The 20,805-nt window shown below is 47.1% G+C and overlaps 1 protein-coding gene across 1 annotated transcript in view; it reads right to left on the reverse strand.

Annotated features, from left to right (window-relative positions):
* Positions 1 to 20,805, reverse strand: part of LOC134167729 (phospholipase A2 inhibitor gamma subunit B-like) — a 140,241-nt gene that overhangs the window by 52,190 nt on the left and 67,246 nt on the right. The gene's annotated exons all lie outside the window — the stretch shown is intronic.

The raw sequence follows: 20,805 nt of genomic DNA on the forward strand, positions 1-20,805 counted from the left end.
AGAGCAGAATTTGGAGCATTGAAGGAGACCCCTTTCCTGGATTTGCTCCCCTGCCTCCTCTGCAAAGCCACAGACGGCTGGCTTTTCTTCTTCCCCTTATTTAACCATCAACTTTCCTGTTGAAAAGGCAGGGATTTTTGGTGCAGCAGTGAATGAACCTTTATTTCACACAGAAACTGCAGCCAGCCCAAGAAGCAGAGTCAGGAATGCCAGTAAGAAAGCAATAATGTGTGAGGAATCAAATGCAGGGAAACACTCAGGTTCAAACACAATTACAGGAACAGGAAACTTTCCTCATTTCTTTATGCTCAAATCCAGACTGCTGTAGCCATCATCAGTGGGGTCTTCTGAACTAGCAATCACTCCATCAGCCCCATGTGTGCTTGCTGTGGCTGGTGCAAACCAGTACTCAGGACACCGATGTTTCGTCTTATTTCCATACCTCTCCCCTCAGCCTCTTGCTGTACATCACCCAGACAGTGTAGGATCCACAGCCTCCTCCTCCTCATGCATTCACCTTTCCTTTATAGTCTACTCCATCCTTTTCACCCCACAGATAGAAGTGAAGCTGTGTGCTGGTTTTATCCCATTTGGCAGCTCCTCAGCTAAGGTCTGTGGGCTGTTTTGCCACTTGCTGAACCACCAGTGTACAAATGCTGTGTTATGTGGTGTAGTTTTATTCAGACTTATTTAGATTGGGTTCTTGGATCCTGTTCTTCCCCTCCTGGTGAGGAAAGGGCCATGAGACCAGACAGAGACAGGTGAGGAGCAAGAGGCATGGAGAGGTGTGATGTTCTCCAGGTAGGTATATTTTTCCTGTCTGCAGCATCTGAGCCCCTCTGGCTACGAGCTGAGGATACAGACATTTCCTCTCGACTGGTGAAGGGAGAGGAGATGTCTAGGCTCCCAGGTTGATGGTAGAAGATGGTGGTAACGCCAGCATCAAAGCTGGTGCTTGGAGAAGTCTAGACAGACGCAAGCCCAAGGAGCCAGGGTGGGGTGGGTGCTCCGATACCGGCTTTGCAACTGACTCACTGCCTGACCCTGAGCAAATCCTTCACCTTTCCACACCTCAGCTTCTCCATCAGAATATTGGAGAGAGTGACACCGGATTCCCTTCTTGGGGCGTTGTGAGGGTGAATCACTGCAGCCCAAGATCCAGTGATTTAAAATGAGCAATAGAGACTTATGCAATTGCTTTCCCAACAGACAGCCGTATTATTATCTAGGAAGGAGCTTGGGGAAGGGACAGTGGTGCAACACTAGAAGAAGCGGAAGATTTTTTTCAGAAGCAATAACTAATCAAAGTGCGGGTGAGGGCTGAAAGCCCCCAGTGCTGGAGCTTCTCTGTGCTGAGGCAGGGATTGCCTGGTCACACCATGCAGCTGGACTCCAAGGGCTCATGATCTAAGCATAAAACATTTAAAGGTGTGTGTCAGCAGCAATAGGTTTCCAAGCAAGCCCATGGCCTGCAGTAACTGGTGCGCAGAGTACTGGTACCCGTCCTGATGGTTAGAAGGTGTGCACGGGTCAGTAGAAGCAAACAAGGAAAATTAAACCAAGTAAAATTAACAAGGTGGGCCCTCAGAGCTTTTGGACTGTCTTAGTGCTGGGTGGACACAGCAAGGCATCCCTGCCCTTAGTGTTGCATGGACATTCAAAGATGCTCTTTCACAGCACAAAGGCTCAAAGAAAGGACATTTCCAAAACTCTTGTCCCAAGAACCCATGCCTCACCTCTTGGTGATCATGCCAAAGCTATTGAAGCTCAAACAAGGGGCTTCTGTTGTCAACCATGGCATGATTCAGACATCAGGTGTCAAAAGTGCCCAGGGTGAACTACAGTTCTCAGTCCATACAGTGCCAAAAAAGCAAGACTTTGAGGGGGGCAATGTAATACTTTAATTTATGGAAACTCATGATTACACAGAAGAAACTCAAATTGGAAAGGAAGATCAGCTCAGCAGGGAAGTCAGAGACATTGGTCTGTTGTGCTCCTTCCATAGATCTCTACCTTTTCTTCCAGTATCTTCTGAGACCAACAAATATGGAAATACCTAGAATAAACCAAGACTTGAACCCATACCCTCTGACCCTGGTCCAACAGAGCACTCGTCTGTAATGTTTTTCACTTTTTTGTTCCTTTCCTTTCTCTCCTGCAGAACCGTGCAACGTGCCACAAGAACCTCACTGTGCTCACACTGTTATTTCTAGACTAGCTCCAAAACTAACACCCAGGTTCCAAGTTTGCTGTTTGCGTTTCAGCCTTGCCACTTGGCTCCCTCCCTTGTCACTCCACTCCAGCGGAAAGACACAGGTGAAACCTTAAAGGAAGAACTGATCCTTGGCTGCTCCCCTTCAGCTGTTTTCCTAACAGCTCTTGTGAAGCAAAATAAACTCAGGCTCATAAACTCCTTGGCTTCTGCAGGAGGAGTTTAAGAGGCTCCAGCAACATAACTTTTCCCATTAAAAACCAAGTTTAACAAAGCTGCCAGACTTCTTCTCAAGCAGCCAAATAGATAAACCTGGACAGATAGGTTCCATATCTTATCCAAGCCAAATTGAGTCACCTATCCCAGGATGGATGGTGCAATCCAATAAGGAGAAAAGCGTGAATTACACCAGTCTGTAATGAGTCACTCATTGCACTTGGTGGCTGGGTCACCTGGTGCGAAAGCCGTTATGCCAAGAGAGGTCACTGGGTCAAAGCATGATGGGATTCATCCTTGTGCAATATCCCTTTGGAAGATACCTCTGACCATCCCCTTCCCATGATCTACTCAACAGAGAAATACAATGACTTGTTCAGAGGATTTCATTAAATATAAAAATTATAGCTTGCCTAGCAAGGCAGGGTAGGAAGTGAGTGGGTAGGAAGTTTAAATGCTTTCTAAACCATTCTAGCTGGAGGGTTGAGTGTAGTGATTTCAACATCCTGCCTTCATTCTCCAGATTTACATAGCCAGATGTCATTTCATGTCTGGGTCCCGTGCTTAGTCCTGCACCTTGAGTTAGAGAAATGGAGAAATTCCTCCAGGGACCTGTGGTGGTCTACACAGCAAAGGGTCGTTGGTGGCATCTGTGTTTGGAAAAACTTAAGGTAAAACTGCAAGCCTAATTTAGGTTCCTCAGACATCTAAGTCTTCTGAGAATTCTGGAAGTTGGCAAACTGGGTTTGGACTTGAATTACAATACAGTAATGGGAATGATATGTATAATCCCTGAAAACAGCTCTTCATGAAATCCACTGGTTAGGACCAAGTGGAGGAAAGGGTGACCCTGAGCTGAGTCTATACCTCATACCATTCAGAAGTATTTCATAGGGACACAACCCAGTGTTACACTGGAGCATGGGCCCACAGCCCGTTCCCACTGGCAGTTCCTTGTCATGTCTGATTTCCTCCTCAACCTAAAGCTGCTCCCAGTTTACAGGAATAAACATCGTTCATCACATGCCATTCCTGTAGAGAAGCCATTTTCCAGTTTAAGCAGTTGCATACCAGAATAACTACTGTACACTGGAAAAGAACCAATTGCTCCAGAAGAAAGCTTCTTAATAACACGTCTGAAAGGAAAGCTATTATAAACAGCTCTCCTGAAATAGAGTTTGGGCAGGAGCTTGTCCCGTAAACTGCTCTGTGTGACAGTTGATCTTCTGAGAGCTGCAGAGCCAGTCCTGACTTGGAGATATTGCTGCTGCTGCACGCTACAGCAGGAGAGTTCAAAGACCCTGAAGGTAAAAGACACAGAAATGGGGTGAAACTTCACCAGCCCACAGTGTGAGTCAGGAGCAATGACAAGAACTTTCCCTACCAGGTGAGGATGTGTCCAGAAATGGAAAGTGTGCCTGTTCTCCACCTAAACACAGGTAGTCTCATCACAGAGGTCCCTCGGCAGAGAAACAATCACTTTAAGAAAAAAAGCACTTAGATGTCATTTTAGGTGTCTACTCCATGTGATGACTTTAGCAGTGTCTCTTTGTTGGCTGTAATGGAATCCTAAAACAACTAGCCCATGTGGAGAGAGACACACATAGTCAGTGTAACCAGCCCCCAGTCTCTAAGGAGGTGCAGACCTGCAAAATGCAAAGGTGTTTGTTCCGTAGATGGGGTAAGGTATTTGCAGTAGGAGCAGGGAAGTCTCAATACTGTTCCACAATTTACAGCAGGGGCTCTCACTGCAATACCACATGAATTTCAGATCATCCATGCTCAAGAAAGACAAACTGAAAGAAGAAGAGGTGCAAAGAAATATCAGAAGGACAAGCAGGTGAATGGAGTCTCTTCCTTCCAGTATGGGCCAAAAGTGCTCAAATAAGGTAATAGATTGAAGCCAAGGCCCATTTTGAACACACCACTGTCAATAACTACAGCAGGAAGCAAAAGAACTGCTTATGTTGGCACAAGTGCAACTAGAGGTAAACCAAACATGGACAAGTTTAGGATGGAGCGTAGAAACCATAAGAACATAGACGTCCTGTAGATATTTTCCAGGAAGATGCTTTCCTTTCCAAGGAGATGCAAAGGCAGAAAGTATACGAGCTTAAATCTGAAAAGAGGCATAGAGTTCCCTGAAGCAGTTAACTCTTTTCCCCCAATTTCTGTACCCTGGCCGAATTCTGTACCCCCAAGTCTTGCAATGCCTTCATATGGTCTCTGTAAGGGGATTCCTACTAACCTGCACCCTCAGAGAGGAGAATTGGGCTCCTGAACTGTAAAAGCACCTTTAGACCAAAATAGACTCTTCACCTCTTGTGACTTCAGGGCTGCCAAAGGACTTTACCAGTTCATCTGGACTCTCCCTAAATCCACCTCTGCAAATGCAAAATAAGCTTGCCTATACTTGCTGTAAATGACAACAGAGTCTGCTGTCCTCTTTGGGACATTTGTTCCTTCAACTTATATTAAACCAACCTGAATCCTGAGGGAATTTCCATGCTGGCCTACTTTTATTTTTTTCTCCTGGGTAGTTTAAGTATTAAACATCATCCCTAAGCAAACAGGCATTAAGGAACTGCATAGTAATGGGCATTTCTGAGATTCCATAATGCAACAGGGATTTGGCATGGACAAGCTACCTGAGACAAGTGCCAGCGGCTGTGAAGATAACAGAGCTGTAAACAAGAGGGCTGGGCTGTGCAGTGGATGCAACACCCAACATCTGAACAGACATGAGCATCCACCACTCAATTCGCCATGAGTGTCCCTCCCCAGAGAGGGACAGTGTCCTTTACCTGATAGCTCCTGCAGAGACATCAGTAAGCATGGGACATGAGCTAGCCTGGAGCATGACCAGCAGGTCGAAGGAGGTGATCCTGCCCCTCTACTCTGCTCTCCTGAGACCTCACTTGGAGTATTGTGTGCAGTTCTGGTGTCCTCAACATAAAAAGGACATGGAACTGTTGGAACAAGTCCAGAGGAGGCCACGAGGATGATCAGGGGACTGGAGCACCTCCTGTATGAAGACAGGCTGAGAAAGTTGGGGCTGTTCAGCCTGGAGAAGAGAAGGCTGCATGGAGACCTCATAGCAGCCTTCCAGTATCTGAAGGGGGCCTATAGGGATGCTGGAGAGGGACTCTTCATTAGGGACTGTAGTGACAGGACAAGGGATAATGGGTTAAAACTTAAACAGAGGAAGTTTAGATTGGATATAAGGAGGAAGTTCTTTACTGTGAGGGTGGTGAGGCACTGGAATGGGTTGCCCAGGGAAGTGTGAATGCTCCATCCCTGGCAGTGTTCAAGGCCAGGTTGGACGAGGCCTTGGGTGAGATGGTTTAGTGTGAGGTGTCCTTGCCCATGGCAGGGGGGTTGGAACTGTGTGATCCTAAGGCCCTTTCCAACCCTAACTATTCTATGATTGTATGAACAGTATTTATACTGCTCTGAAGGCTTCAATGAAAGCTTGATCTCACTGGAGAAAATCAAAGAACTTGAATGCTGTTGCGATGAGAGCCACTGTCTTCTCTCTTCCCTTCAATAGAGCTGTATTAGTTTACTGACCCTGCAGCTGACCTGGAATGTCCCATGGGAAAAGAGCCAACACTTCCTTAGAAAAATGACCTGGCTTCTTTTCTTTGCCTGCCCAGAAGGAACAATAGTAGATATTTCCATACTGAAAGAGTCATCAAAGTAGATGCCAAATAGGATGTAGGAGATATTCAGTATTTCAGTCCTAAACTAGGACCACTGAAATGGGGATAATCTTGTTCCCAGCAACATATTTATTAGTTCACATGTGTGGACACAGGAAATCCAAGCCCCAGTTTGCTTCATGACCAAAGACATGGGTGGGTTTTATCTTGAGAAACCCACTATCGAATAAAAGTGTTTTGTGGAAGGGGAGGGGAGGACATGGCAGGGACAATCCCTCTGACAACATGCAGCCCCACTCAGACCTCTCTAGTCATCCTGTACCCCTAACATCTGAAGGCAGGGATGGATCTTGAGAACAGCCAGGCAAGAAGCCACAGGAGCTGCCTTCCCTGGCACAGGATGAGGTCCAGGAATCAGGCAGGCAGGCAGACAAGAATAGATGCTTTCCTATGAGTTGCCAATACACTTTTAGATAGCATAGGCAGCATCCCCCAATTCCAATCACTTCCTCCTGGGGTCAGACACCCCTTTTCCCTTAGGCAAGGAAAACCCTAGCCCTGCCAGTGAGAGCAGGATAAGACCTGAGAGCAGCACAGGGTGAAGGGAAGAATGGAGTGTCCCAAAGGGATGAACAAGCGGTCCTCTCCCTCCACCCATGGAGAACGCTTGCATCCCTCTCCTCCTGGGATGCAGAGGCGATGGATCCCATGGTTCTTGCAGCCCCACATCTGCCACATCCAGTCCTCACAGCAAATCCCAGTGGTGGAGTCCCATGCGCACCACAGCTCTTGTTCACTTCCAGTCTGGAGAAGAAGGAGTAACAGGAAGGTGCCAAGAGCAGCAATGGTGGTCAAAAAACACAGAAAGGAGAGGTTGCCCCTCCTGAGGCTGACAGCATCCTTGAGTCTCCCCATCACAGGCACTTTACTGCACCACTTGCTCTGTGGGGTGGTAAGAGCAGGATAATGCTGCTAAGGTGCAAAAATGCCCACCCTGTAGCAAGGTAGTTTGCCACATGCTCTGCTTGGGAAATCATTTCCCAACAAAATCTGTCAATGGAAGTCTGTTGTGTGTGGCTGGGGCTTCCCACGTAGGTGCTCTGTATCCTCTGGGGACAGGGAGCATTTCACAGAATCATAGAATATAGAATGGTTTGGGTTGGAAAGGACTTTAAGATCACCTAGTTCCACCCCAATGCCATGGGCAGGGACACCTTCCACTAGGCCACATCATCCAACTCTCTGTCCAACCTGGCCTTGAACACTGCCAGGGATGGAGCTTCTCTCGGCAACCTGTGCCAGTGCCTCATCACCCTCACAGCAAAGAACTTCTCCCTTACTTCTCCTTCTTTGCCTGTTAACCTTCCACTGATGTACCAATTCTTCTGCTCCAGGCTTGGGTTGTGAAACCCCCCTGGCCCCTGCTGGGAAATGCTGGTGATGGGTCTTTGATGTCTACCCCTGCTTCCCAAGCCAGCCGCTCAGACGTTGCACCCACCCCTCCTGCCACCACATCCTGCAGGAAGCCCACGGAGACCTGAATCAGACTTGGGTTGGGCAACTGGAGTCAGCAAATTGGATGCCTATTATTGAAAGGCAAGATAACATCACTTACACTCATGCCGTTTGTGGCTTGGGGAGTATGTATTGCAGGCACCCATCTAGGGCATCCACTTAGCCTTGCAAACCCTTATGAAGAGGCACCAGCCTTGCCTCCACACATGCTCTCCCACCCCTCCCACAATGAATACACTCAGCTGTCAGAAATGACGGTGAGTGGAAGGAAGGGAGTGAGGCTTGGCATGGCCGCTGTGTTATTCATTCATCCCTCTGCCTGGCACATCAGCAATGAAAAGGGAAGGGTGCAGGGGCAGAGAAGACCTGGTGGGATGGATGCTCCAGTGCAGACCACTGTGGAGGACTAAGACATGCCACTCATTTGTGGAAGGTTTCTACAAGGAATGTGCCAGGAAGACTTGGCCCGTGCTGCTGCCAAAGAAATCACGGGAAATCACAACTCAAGCCTATTATTAACCTCTATAGCAAACTTCCTGCCTTGTTTCTCCAAATGTGTGTGAGGGGGAGGAGAGGCAGCAGTCTTCCTCAGGTGGGGTCTGCCATTCCAGCGCTTCTGAGATCCCCAAGAGGCAGGAGCTATGTCATCTATATGTCCCCCAGTGGAACAGGCGGCTTTGCAGCATGAAGCAGGGCACTCTGCAGCTCTTCCAGTGTGCATCCCTAATGCCTTGTGGACACAGCACCAAGGTGTAAGGGTGGTGGCTGAGATCAGCAGGCCTTCAGGCACTGGCTGTCTGGAGCCAGCTCATGTGAAGAGCCAGCAAACTGCTGGATTTTCAGCCAAGGGCCACAGGCAATGAGCAGAGCACAGGGATCCAGGCCCAGGACATGTGAGAAGGCAAAGCTGTAGCAGAGGGAATCACCTTGGTGGTGCTGGGACCTGTTTCTAACATCGTTCCCAAGTGTGGCCACAGCAGCCCATTCAGAAATGGGCCAAGACTATTTGTTCAGACTCTGAACTCTGTCCAGCCAAGAGACAATAGGTCTGCAGCAGTGTGTACCCATGGATTGTAGCCCATGGTAAGTCCTATAGGGATGCTGGGGAGGGACTCTTCATTAGGGACTGTAGCGATAGGACAAGGGGTAACGGGTTCAAACTTAAACAGGGGAAGTTTAGATTGGATATACGAAAGAAGTTCTTTACTGTAAGGGTGGTGAGGCACCGGAATGGGTTGCCCAGGGAGGTTGTGAATGCTCCATCCCTGGCAGTGTTCAAGGCTGGGCTGGACAAAGCCTTGGGTGACATGGTTTAGGGTGAGGTGTTCCTGCCCATGGCAGGGGGGTTGGAACTGGATGATCTTAAGGTCCTTTCCAACCCTAACTATTCTATGATTCTATGATAACCAGACTGGAGACACAAGGTACCCCTCAGATTGGACATATCTTTCATAAAGACCCATGTCCCAGAGGTGGCACCAGGACTGCACACTACCAGTGTCCCAGGAAGCTAAACTCAGGTTAAACATCTTGGTGGGCTGCTTCAAGTTGGACCACACCAAAGGCCTGTTGACAGCATCCCAGGAGCCAGGGCAGATTGCTAGCAACTCTTCCTGAGGCCCCATTTCGAGAAAGGAATTAATATTTGCTTACTGAAATGGAGTTTAGTCAGAGGCCAGGGGGGAATGCTGCACCCTTGACTCCAGCCCTGATTGCCTTCTGTGTGATACCATTTACCGTAAGGTGCTTTGGAGATGTTTCTGGAATGTGCAGTGCCCTGAGGATGACTCTGGGCTGTGAAACTCTAAACCAGTTCATGGACCTCCACAGTAAATGATCACATCTGTCATTATTACCTCCAGCTGCTGGAGCTGTTCAACTCAACTTTCTCTTTCATCACTATCGGTTTTGCCACTTAGTAAACAGGCAACTTTCCATTCTTGTGTCTGGGACAATGCATCACTCAACGAATGTGCTCCCAACCAACACCTTAAGGTTATTGTTAACTTATATAATAAGGAATCCTGGGCTAAATCATCTGTGTGTGTAAACTGGTGTGTCTTCACCTTTCTGCAGTAGAGAACTGGGCTCCTAAAACTTCGTTGCCCTGGCTTCCGGGATGCTCCCCAGCTTGTGCTCTGCACCATTGGCTTGTGAGCAGCACTGCAAGTGGTTTAGACATGTCTGGGTTCTGCTCTAGCATGTCTAAGAGCTCTGGTCACTGCCTAGGATTATACTTTAGGTATTGCCTTCTTTCATGGGAAAGAAGGAGGAGAAAAGCAGAGACTACTCATGTACCAAAGCCAACTTTTGCTGGCTACAAAAATTTTAGCTGCAATAAAGTTCAAAGAGCCCTGCTCAGAAATCTGCGTGGACATGCAATGCACTTCTTAGTGCTGGAATTTCCAATAATAATGATGTTTTGGTTCTGTATCCCCATCGCAGGACTGTGAATGCAATCGGCATGTAATTGCAAGAGCTGAACAGCCAGCACAGACCTCTCCTGTCCTGAGGCTTCTCTGGCCACCTGGACCAGCTTTAGAAAGGCCATGGCAATGAAAAGGCTGCATTGCCACGTCCCACCTTCTCGCTGAAATTGCTTATGTAGTAGATATCCACTAGTTGGAGGTTTGCTGGAGAGCATGGAGAGGAGGGAAAGGGGACCTTGCATGATGGCAGATGAACGAGTATCTGCACCCAGCCAAGACAAGTGCAGGGCTCTGGGCTTTCAGGTTTTTTTGCTTTTTAAAGCATGTTAAAAAGTTAAAGGCAGTGAAGACAGCACCAGGAAATTCACCTGAGGGTAAAGCAAATAGCCTTTGCAGGGAGAAACTGAGAGTTCATCATGTTCAGCCTTTCAGAGGGAAGATGGAGAGGCAGCACGATTACAGGGTACAAATACCACTGTGGAGAGAAAGATACCAGCTTTTTAATTTCCAGGAGAAAGGCATGGCAGGCCGAATGGCTTTTAGCCTTTAGCCAGACAAATACAAATGAGAAGCCCAGGCTTGGGGATTCACACTTCCCCAGCACAAGTGCAGGCTACCCAGGGGCAAGGTGGGCTCGGCAGGGGGGTGTCTTTTGGATAAAGGGAAGACATCAGTGCAAAGAGCTGGAAGATCCTTCTAGCTGCCCACTGATTGTGGATGATGCTGCTCCAGAGCATGCTTCGTCACATCCCCCTTTGAAAAGAGCATACACATCAGTGGAAAGAGGGAGACGCTAGCAGAAGTGATTTGCTAGCCTGAGGCTCAACCGGGCTGAGACTGTGCTGCACTACTCATGTTGTGTGGCATCCTTGAGCTCCAGGGATCCAGAGCCAAGCCAGAATAATTAATTGTGCAACACCTTTATGACTGGGAAACCTGCCTCCCCTCCCTTACATAATGGCAGTCCCTGGGGGGAGAGTCATCTCTTGCTGACTGCAGAGCTGCATGGCACTGAGCTAACCCTCAAGACAGGGACACTCACTGCCCCAGCACAGAGCATGGGCACCCTATTTCCCCCTGTGCAAAGGACAGCATGCCTTTTTAAGGTCATGCACTGAGATGAGAGACACTTCTCTGATCCCAAAAGGAGATGAAAAATATGCTTAAACACCCCGTCAAGCCCCAAACAAGAATTTCAACCAACCCAGCAGGTCTGGCTGATTTTTCTCCTTATCCCCTCCACTGCAGGCTCCTACAGTCATCTTCCACCCACCTTCCCTTCGCACCATATGTGTTCCCTCGGACATGCCCAGGCTGCTCACATTAGGAGGCATGGATACTGGTCCCCCTGCCCACTTAGATTGGGGGTATGGCCGGAGAAATGCCCAGGGCAGGGCAGGGAGAGGTGGCTTCCAAGCTATACCTGCACTGCAAGGATGTGATTGGGATGCACTAGGTGCTCAAGGGCCCACCTGGCATGGACAGCAGAGGGACCTGTCACAGAGCAAGCATTTCTGGGGAAAGAGTCCAAGGTTGTTTTCGTCTGTGTGGCCCAAACTTCTGCCTTCACAAGTGCTTCTGCAGTGCCTTATCAGCACAGCTGCCAGCACAGCCTGTTGTTCAGATCACAAGCTTGCCCATAGCATTGCCAAACAAGCACTGCTGAGGCTGAACCTTTTCTGTCTTGTTTGTTCACCTCAACCATATATATGCTGTCTCTGACAACTTCAAGCTCTCCCAGATGTAGGCTTCTAACACACCTATGCTTTTGCCTGTCTTAAAACTGTAATTGTTAAAGTTCTGGTGTCCCTGCCTTGGATCTGGGACTGAGACATGGTCAGGAGGCAGAGATGTAGGTAAGCGCTTTTGCCCACTGCTGAAAATCCACACCAGTGCGATCCAGGTGCTGCTCAGGTGACCTCAGCAGAGATTTGGCAGATTTTTGCTCATGAGACAACCCTGAGATCATGAAATTCATCCACCTTTTTATTGAAAATTCCTGAAGCTCCTATAGAGGACAAGAACGGTCACCACACCATCCCCATAGAAACAATGGGTCTGTTCCCCCAGGCTCCTGACGGCCCCATGGCAGAAGGTGGGCTTCAGCAATGAAAACCAGGGACAGCCAGCCTTCCCTGACCATGCTCTTCTCTGTGAGATGGTGTCTAGGAGGAAAGAGGATTATCTGAGAGGCAGCAAACCCAGACTGGGGTTGAGGGACAAGTACACCATGAAATGAACACTGTTGACAATGGCATGGGGAAAGTCAAGGGAAGCTCTTGGATTTAGAGCAGAGACAAGGCAAGGAGACAGAAAGGAAAGGGATAGGGATTACGATGGGTTTTGGAGTGTGATGCCATGGAAAGCCTTTCTTGGAGAGACCACCTCATGGTTCCCCAAAAAGAAACAAAGACAGACAAGAATGGGGAAGAACTCAGTGGTGGCTGGACCGTTGACAGGGACTGCCAGCCTGTGGAGGACATGGGAAGGGACAGGAGGCAGATGGGAGGGCTGCAGAGAGAGGTGGCCTTGGTGACACAGCATGTACAGCAGGGGCCAGGGAGGAGGCGTGTGTGCTGCTGATAAGGGACTCAGCAGCAGAGGGCCTGGGACCAGCAGGCTGTGCATGAAGGCATTTTAAACCAAGAGCTAAAACTGGGAGGTGAGACTCAGCAGGTAAAGGGTCTGCCATTAAGAAAGGGAGATGGGTACTGTTCTTGCAGAAGAGCAAAGAGTCAGGGAGCAGGCACTAATTCAGGGTTTAATGGGCTGGGAGCCCTGGACTGGACAGGAGCACATGGAGGAGGGCAAAAAGACTGGGGTGGGAAGGAGGAGATGCTCCAGAGAGGAACTGATTTGGGAAAATGAGCACGTATCAACCACAACAGGCTCTGGCACTGAATCCCAAGAGAGGCATGAGTCTCACCCTGTTCCCCGCTGTCAGCAAATACTCATTAAGACCTTCAGGCAAAACACGTTTCAGCCCCACATCATGAAAAGATCAGGACCTCCCTCTGATCAGTTATCCTGGGCTTCTGCTCCAGTGGAAGGGGAGGGGGTGTAATGAATCATAAGGACTGAGTAAGACCTGTGTTTTGATTGGTTGGGTGGGATTTTTAACCATAGAGAATTGCTCCATATGCATGCATTAAAAGAAGGTTGTTAAGGCTTTCAAGTCCAGGTTTCCATCCAAAAAAGCCAGACTGAAGTTCACCCACACAGCCTTGGTTTAAAAAAACCTCTCTGAGTTTACACATGACAATACAGTCCCCACTATATTTCCCTCCTCTGGGGTGTGCAACAGGCAGTACTCAACAAATGAGCATCTCTTGCATCTTCTCTTTTCCTCTTGCTGCCCTTCACGCGTCTTCAAACAGTTCAACTCCACTCTAAAGGACCATCATGACCTTGGCTTTCTCAGGTCAGTCATCACCCTCCAGTAGAAGCTGTTCATCCAGGTCCTTTCACTCCTTGTGATGGGAGCATGGGAAGGAGGCATTACCCCTTCTTCAGCTGACCACAGAATAAAGTCTTGTAGGTCCCAGTTTGATGCTCCCCAGGTCCATTGAATCAGAAGACCCAGTACTGTACAATCAAGGCCAGCTCACACTGAAAACCAGCATTGTATACTGACAGTAAGACCATAAATACAAACTGTTGTCAATTTAACCCTCTCAGAAGAGGTCAGTCACATTAATCATTAGTGAGCAAGGTTAATTCTTGGAAAAGATGATGTACCCATAGCATGCAGGTTCCCTGGTGTATGCCTCTCTCTGACTGAGATTGCCAAGGTGCTCAAGGGTTCATGGAGAAGAAAGCAGATCTACTCAGTTATTGTGTGCACTCAGCTATGAAGTATGGAGACACTCAGCTGTCCTTGGTCTTCTCATACCATTGGCATGCAGACCTTCTAGAACAGGGCAAGACACATACACAAGCAAGTAATGAAGTCCAATCGGTTGGTGTTAGAGGAAACCAGGACCACAACTGACAACCCTGGGGGACCAGTGTCTGACTTGGTTTTAAACCTCCTGGTTTCAACAGAGCCAACATTGGTGTGAAAAGGATACTGGAGGAGACACCCAGTGTGCAGTGGGCCCTAGGGATGACAACCGGGGGACTGAGAGCTGCGGGATGGAACAGTAGGTCTTGAAGCGACCCTGTTCCTAGTGCACAGTTGTAGTACCAGCAGGCAGAGATCTTTTCCAGTCCCAGAAGTGGGAGGTAAATACAGGAACTGGCCCAACAAAGTACTTAGACTTCTAACCCAGAGAACTTCAAAGACTTTCCAGAGGGTGCTCACATCACTTTAGTCAGTATTTGAGATAGAGCTATGTCCCTAGAGAAACGGACTCAGATGTTGTGAAACACATGCTGGACATGCGCTGACAACATAGGCCATTAAGGTGGACATCTGGGGCACAATTCAGTTATCTTATGTGTCTCTGAGTGGCCTGAGGTATCTAAACTGATTGGCAGATTTGACCTGGGGCCTTCAGGAGAGCCTTGTACTTCCAAAGAGCAGCCAGAGGTCAGGAAGGGCACCCAGGTCATCTCAAAGAACATTGAACATCTACTTTTAGGCAACTGAATCAAGCCCCATATGTGAGACATTGGTGTGAGTTTGTAAATCCCACTCAATGTCTAGACATATCTTCCTTTACCCAAACACTTTGATCTATATCTGGCCGTTCAGCTGGCCGTTACACACTTCTGCAAGGACTTTGATTCCTAAGTCATTGGGATGGTTTGGCAAACATTATATCTACATAAAAGGAATGTCTTTAAGATATCAGACCAGATCCAGCCAAGGTCTAGACCCACCCCACTGTTTTGACTCTGTTAGATGCCCATCTCACCTGCTGCATTAGAGTCTTTGTGATTTGTAAAGTATCAAAGAGCATCAAAAGTAGGAAGAACCATGACAATGGACAGGCACAACATGGCAGGAACTGAGGTCTCAATTAACCCTGTGAGGGTCTGTCCTGAACACTGAGGAGGCAGGATTTTGTCCTCTGGATTTTAGCCCTCATTTTGCCTTTGGTGTCTTCAAAATGGGGCCACAGCAAGCTTCAAGAAGTACCAAGGCTCTGCAAACCCTTCCAACAAAAGTTCAACCTGCCCAATCCTGGTATTCCTTTCTGCCTCAGTTTCCCCTTCTGCACAATAAAACCTTATCTACCTCATGTGGGCTATGCAGTGATGACTAATTAATGTTAATTAAGTGCTTTCAGATCATCCAATTCTAGGAGCTATATGATTGCAAAATATTAATTACTGTTTACTTATTATCATGAAGCCAATAGCACAACCAGCTGCTTATCTTCCTCAGCCATGACTCAGAAGGAGGATGATGGCTGATAAAGATAGAGGTGTAGAGTCCAGTTAATCCTGTACAGTGATACACGTGTATGTGTATGTGTATGTGTGTGTATGTGCATGTGCAAAGGCACCTGACACGGTAGGGCCAAGGCCGAATTAGGCCATACTCATGTCAAAGTCATGTAAACAGAAGTCCATGGAGATGAGCAAAACCTCATCTTTGCCAGGCTGAGAATGACTAAAAAGTTGTTGCAAGCACCATCCATCTTCAGTGTGTCTGCGAAAACCTCATTGTCAAAAGTAACAAAGGACACATGAGGGGCAGGAGAGAAAAAGGCAGGGAGAACATCCAGGACTAGAGGACTTACTTTGCAGACAGATTGAGAGGAACCTGAGCTTAGTATTTTGTCATATTCTGTCAAGTTCTTGCAGTATGGTGGGAATGAGTTTTAGGTTGGACTTTGAGCCAGCTGGTGATCAGAGAACTGGAGCAAGGTGGGTATTCCACAAACAAGGACCACATGGGTGATATCCTCTGATTAATAGGATAGGTGTTTAGGGCTGCCCATGCTGATTGAGCTAAACAGATCAACTCTACTGGAAAAGAGATGATTCCAGGCAAACTGTAGTGGACCGATTTAGGAAGGACCTGAAGAGGGATGAGGGGCACTGAAGGGCACTCAGCACCCATCTCAGAGTAGGGGTGAAGGGCTCACACTGCTGGATCAAGAAGAGTTGGGATTTGCAAGAGGTACCGGGGAAGGGAGAAGGAGAAAATATGTAGGAGCATAGTTTTGGGAGAAAGATGGGCTGTGTCCTAGAGATTCGTGGAGGAAAGAAGAGGTTGGCTTTGGGAAATGCATGCCACGGATGATGAAGAGGTTTACATTACAAAGGTTTTCAGGCATTTACAGGTGCCTCCGAATTACCATTTGACCTCAGAGGACCTACCAAATCCCTTAGGCATTCTAGCGACCTTAAACACCTCAAACTGCAACCTAAGATTTATACTGACATGGAAAACTACCTTCCCTATGAGGGCTTGAAAGAGCAACCTGGAAGCCTGGGGCTGTGGCTCCTGCTGGGCCACTTGCAGAGCACCAGGTACCTCTGAGCCTTGGTGACTTTCTGTGCAGGTCAGCTCAAAACCAGGAGCATACACTGCCGGCAGCCTGAGCAGCTCTCCTACTCACATCCCCAGGGAAGCTGGATAAACTTCCCTAAATAGGCCTTCAGGAGAACAAGAATGGTTCTGACCTACAAAAGCAGGATCCACAAGTCCAAACCCATCTGCTTTCAGGGGTCTTTAGTTAATGTAAGTGACTATAACATACTAGTCCAAGGGAGTTACGCAAGTTGATCACTCAGTAAAGCGAAAGATGGGGCAGCTGATATGCCACGAAGCCAGATGAGGAGCAGGAATGTGCACAAGTCAATGGCAACAGCCAACAGCTTGCAGGACCCAAGCTGGTTTATAGCCTGGGGCTCATGGGGCCCTCAAGCTGTTTCCTCTCTTCCAACCAGAGCCCCAAACCAATCAGGCATAATCTAAAAAGTACAGTGATATAATGTCCTCTACAAACCACAGAACAAAGCCAGAGGACTCCCTAGAGCCCATGTGTTGCTGCCTTGAAATGGCAATGCAGGTCTCAGTGCAGCTCTATTTCTGAGCCATCCTGCATTTCATCCAGCATTCACCATGACAGCAAACAAATGTCAAAGCAACCATCAAACACTTTGTTCTTTTTTATCTCCTGCTCTGTGACTTCTGCCTGGCTCCTCAGAAGAGATGCACAGCAAACAAGCCTCTCCTATCAGATAATCACTGCTCTGCTCTGAGACAAAGTGACATAACGATGTCTCCTTTTCAATCCTGGTGTCAGGATCTAGTTCCTGGTTCTATCCCCACCTCAGAAAAAGAGATCTAGCCCAAGGAAATACTCTGGAAGCTTCAGGGTGTCTCTGTGATATGATCAGTCTGGAAGGCCACAGTCTGATGAGGAAGTCTCCTTATACTGCAGATTAAAGTTCAGGAGTTAGAGTATTTGCTCCAAGCTCTTCAGTCAGGCAGGCATTCAAATGTCTTTTATCTGACACCTGAACCACCACACTGATACCTTTTGAGCCTATTGTGCCCGTTCTCTTCATAAATTGCTTCCCAGTGACTCTAGGCAATGGTGGAGTCAGTTTGTGCAGCCTGAACATCACAGAAGCTAAGAGACATGTTCTTTGGTGGCTGTGGTCCTTTCAAGAGCATTGTTTGCCCTTGGTCACAGCATTGTTTTTAGGAGCAGTACTCTTCCTTATTACTTTCCAACATCCCCTTGTATTCTCCTGAGTCTCTCATTCTGTCAAGATCTCATTGTTCATCTGGAATGAGCTCAACCATTCATAAAGAACAAACAATTTAAATATAGACTGATCTGTCAGAGGTACTATTTTACACAGCTACAGCCCTTTTTGTTCCCATCCCTCAAGCATCTAAAACATCTCATACAACCAACTTTCAAAGCATTGCCAACTATGTCTGAGCCCAGATTTCCAAAACTGACCCACATTTATTGCATTGCCTTCTTACAAAAATCATCTGCTTACCTTCATACTTAGTGTTTTTACTAGCTTTGACTGAAAATCTCAGACTTAACAAGCAGAATCTACTCTTACATCCTCTTACCATACCTGTTTTGTAGCTGTGAATAAATCTGGGTCATGTCCATATTATAACACTAGCTCAGTCATAAAACGTAAATGAACATATTTAATGGCTTTGGTATAAATAGGACTAAAGTGCGATAAACAGAAGTAAATGGATTTAAAGTTATGTGTTGTGCCCCACTCTAGGCTTGGAGTCTGATTCTCTTCTGTCTCTTCTCCCTGGAGGTCCTGAGAGGAGACATACCAGTGGCCATAGACACTACTAACTCATGGGTGTGGAACTTGAGATTATAGCAGGGATCATGAGAGAGAACTTGCCTGGTACCCCAGTGAATGCACAGCCAAAAAGTAAAATGCAGGCATCCAATCTGTCTCTTACTGTCCAACAAGAAGTAAACATAAATAAATAAAAACATAAATAAATAATGAGTTACAGCATCTTCCTGTTTACACTTTTTTAGCTAAGAGGAGGTAGATTTCCATCTGAGCAACTCCACCCCAACTGCATCTGTTGTCTATTTGTGCTGGTTCCCACAGTCACTACTTTTAGACCTTCTCACACCCCTGCAGCACCGTACCTCCTTCCCTGTCTCTATGTTTGCGAATGGCTGACCTATCTTCACTGCAGAGAAGCTAAGTCCCCTGCCTGCCCATGCAAGACAACCCTCCAGAAACAACGTCACACCAATGCTACAGATTCAGTCCTAATAGTGGACCTGCTTTTAGTGTTTCTGCTTTCCCCAGCACAGATCTGCTTATGAAGGTAGACCAGACCTAGCCACATTTTTCAAATGACTTCTGCAAATTGTCCTAGACCCTTGGATAAGTTGGGATCATGCAACCATCTGAATTGTTAATGATCTCTGCTCTACCTGGGTTTCCTGCCACAGTGAAAGTTGTAAGGTAAAGGCACACCAAGATGAGGAAAGGAGAAAGAAGGAAATACAACTGTCCTTGCGTAGGGGAATCCTCACGTTCCACCATTGATCAGATCCCACAACTTCTTTCTCCATGACATTTGTACTGGTTTTGACCAATGACTTCGCATGGAAAGATGCCTTTATGCCAAAGGGACAGGACAGAGAGCTGCCCTCAGGGTGTCAGGTAGAAACTGTCCCATGTTTTGCAGGTTGGAGGAGGCCACAACAGAAAAGACACAGTGAACTTCGTTTTTCTTCATGCACACCTCAGCTCAAACTGAACTCTCTTACACCAGCCTTCCCACGGCACTTGAACTATTGGATCTTGTGTGGCTGTGGAATAAGGACCATGGGCTTTCAAACATAGATAATGGGTTTCAAAAAAGGAGTAGTCAGCACACTTGAGGGGAAAAACATCTACATCAATAACACAAGTGCAAGAGATCCTGTGTGCTACTAAAAGACATTATGGATGTGTTTACTCATCACAAGAGATAAATTAATACATCGGAAGGCATTACTGCCAATAAACTAATGTGATAATTGTCTATGTGATAATTGTCTATTTGCTAACGACTAGTCCATTGCAATGCGATAAAAAGGGTTTGCTTAATCCAGCCATGATGGTGTTTAAACTAACCCATTTAATTTCATAATGAGGACAGGCTCAAACAGAAGGAGAGAGTCAGTTACTATGTTTCATCTGACAGGTAATAATTTCTTATTATGTGTTGACTTAATTCTCTTGCAACCACATGAACATGACCTTAATTAAGTACACAAAGGAAACCTGTCCTGATGGGCAGGGGAGAGAGTACAGTAAGAGATGACAGTGATGGCATCAGACGCTGATTGGTGGCCTGGGAATCAGAAAGGAATTGTACAACAATGGAAGTGCTGTCAATGTGAGTAACAATGAGCATGATGGAAAGGCAGCCAAGGATAAACTCAGACAGGCTGAAGAACCTGCAAGGATCAGAGATACAAAAGGGGCTCTATAGAAGAGGCTGTTCAACTATATTGGAAGTAAACAGAAGATGAAGAAATGTGGACCTGTTTTTTTACAGGAAAAGAGAACATATAGCAATTGTCTGAGTGAAAACTGGAATGTCCCATCCTTCAGATGTAGGGAAAGGTTAACTGGGACAAGCTACCAAAACCAGAAAGTGGATCTTAGAAGAGTCCAGAATAGGAGGAACACAAGTTGAAGCCCAGTGGGTAGAGTTTAATAAACCAGGAGTACTTAAGGAAGTACCTGGAGATGCTTTGGACCCATTAGTAATTATCTCTGAGATCTCTGGGCAATCCCGTAAGACTGGTGCAGCATAAACACAATATCTATATTCAAAAAGCAGGCCCAGGAGGACACGGGGAATCCCAGATCTATCAAGCCACCTTCTGTACCCGGAAATATCCCCTCCTGCCCTGTTAACTTATCAATTTGTAAATGCTAGGATCGTAATGAGGTGTTAAGTGCAGCCAAGATGGGTTTGTTGAGAAGCCACATCAAATCAAGCCTGTTTCCTGGCAGATTACCTCATGGTCTGGGAGGGATCAGGAGATGAGATACCATTCAGTAACTCCTAATATAAAATCAAGAGTGAGGCTGCAGCTCTGGTTAAAGAAACCCAAACTGCTCTTGGAAACTTTGTTGTACAAAGCGTGCTCTCAAATATGGGAACATCTCAGAGGGATGCTCAGAGGGGCCAGCCTTGGGCATCGTTTTGGTCTGTACTTTTAGCGATTCCCAGGCTGAAAAAGAAGAGGCTTACAAGTGAGTCTGGGAGGACTCTGTACAGCAGGCTCAGGTGGAATATAAATGACTTTAACAAGCCAAACTTAGAGGCTGTAGGGCCCAGGGGACAAAAAAGGTG

This window comes from Pezoporus occidentalis, unplaced genomic scaffold (genome assembly GCF_034315485.1).
Source record: "Pezoporus occidentalis ecotype Australia unplaced genomic scaffold, CSIRO_AGI_Poc_V1 ctg296, whole genome shotgun sequence".
Lineage (NCBI taxonomy): Eukaryota > Metazoa > Chordata > Aves > Psittaciformes > Psittacidae > Pezoporus > Pezoporus occidentalis.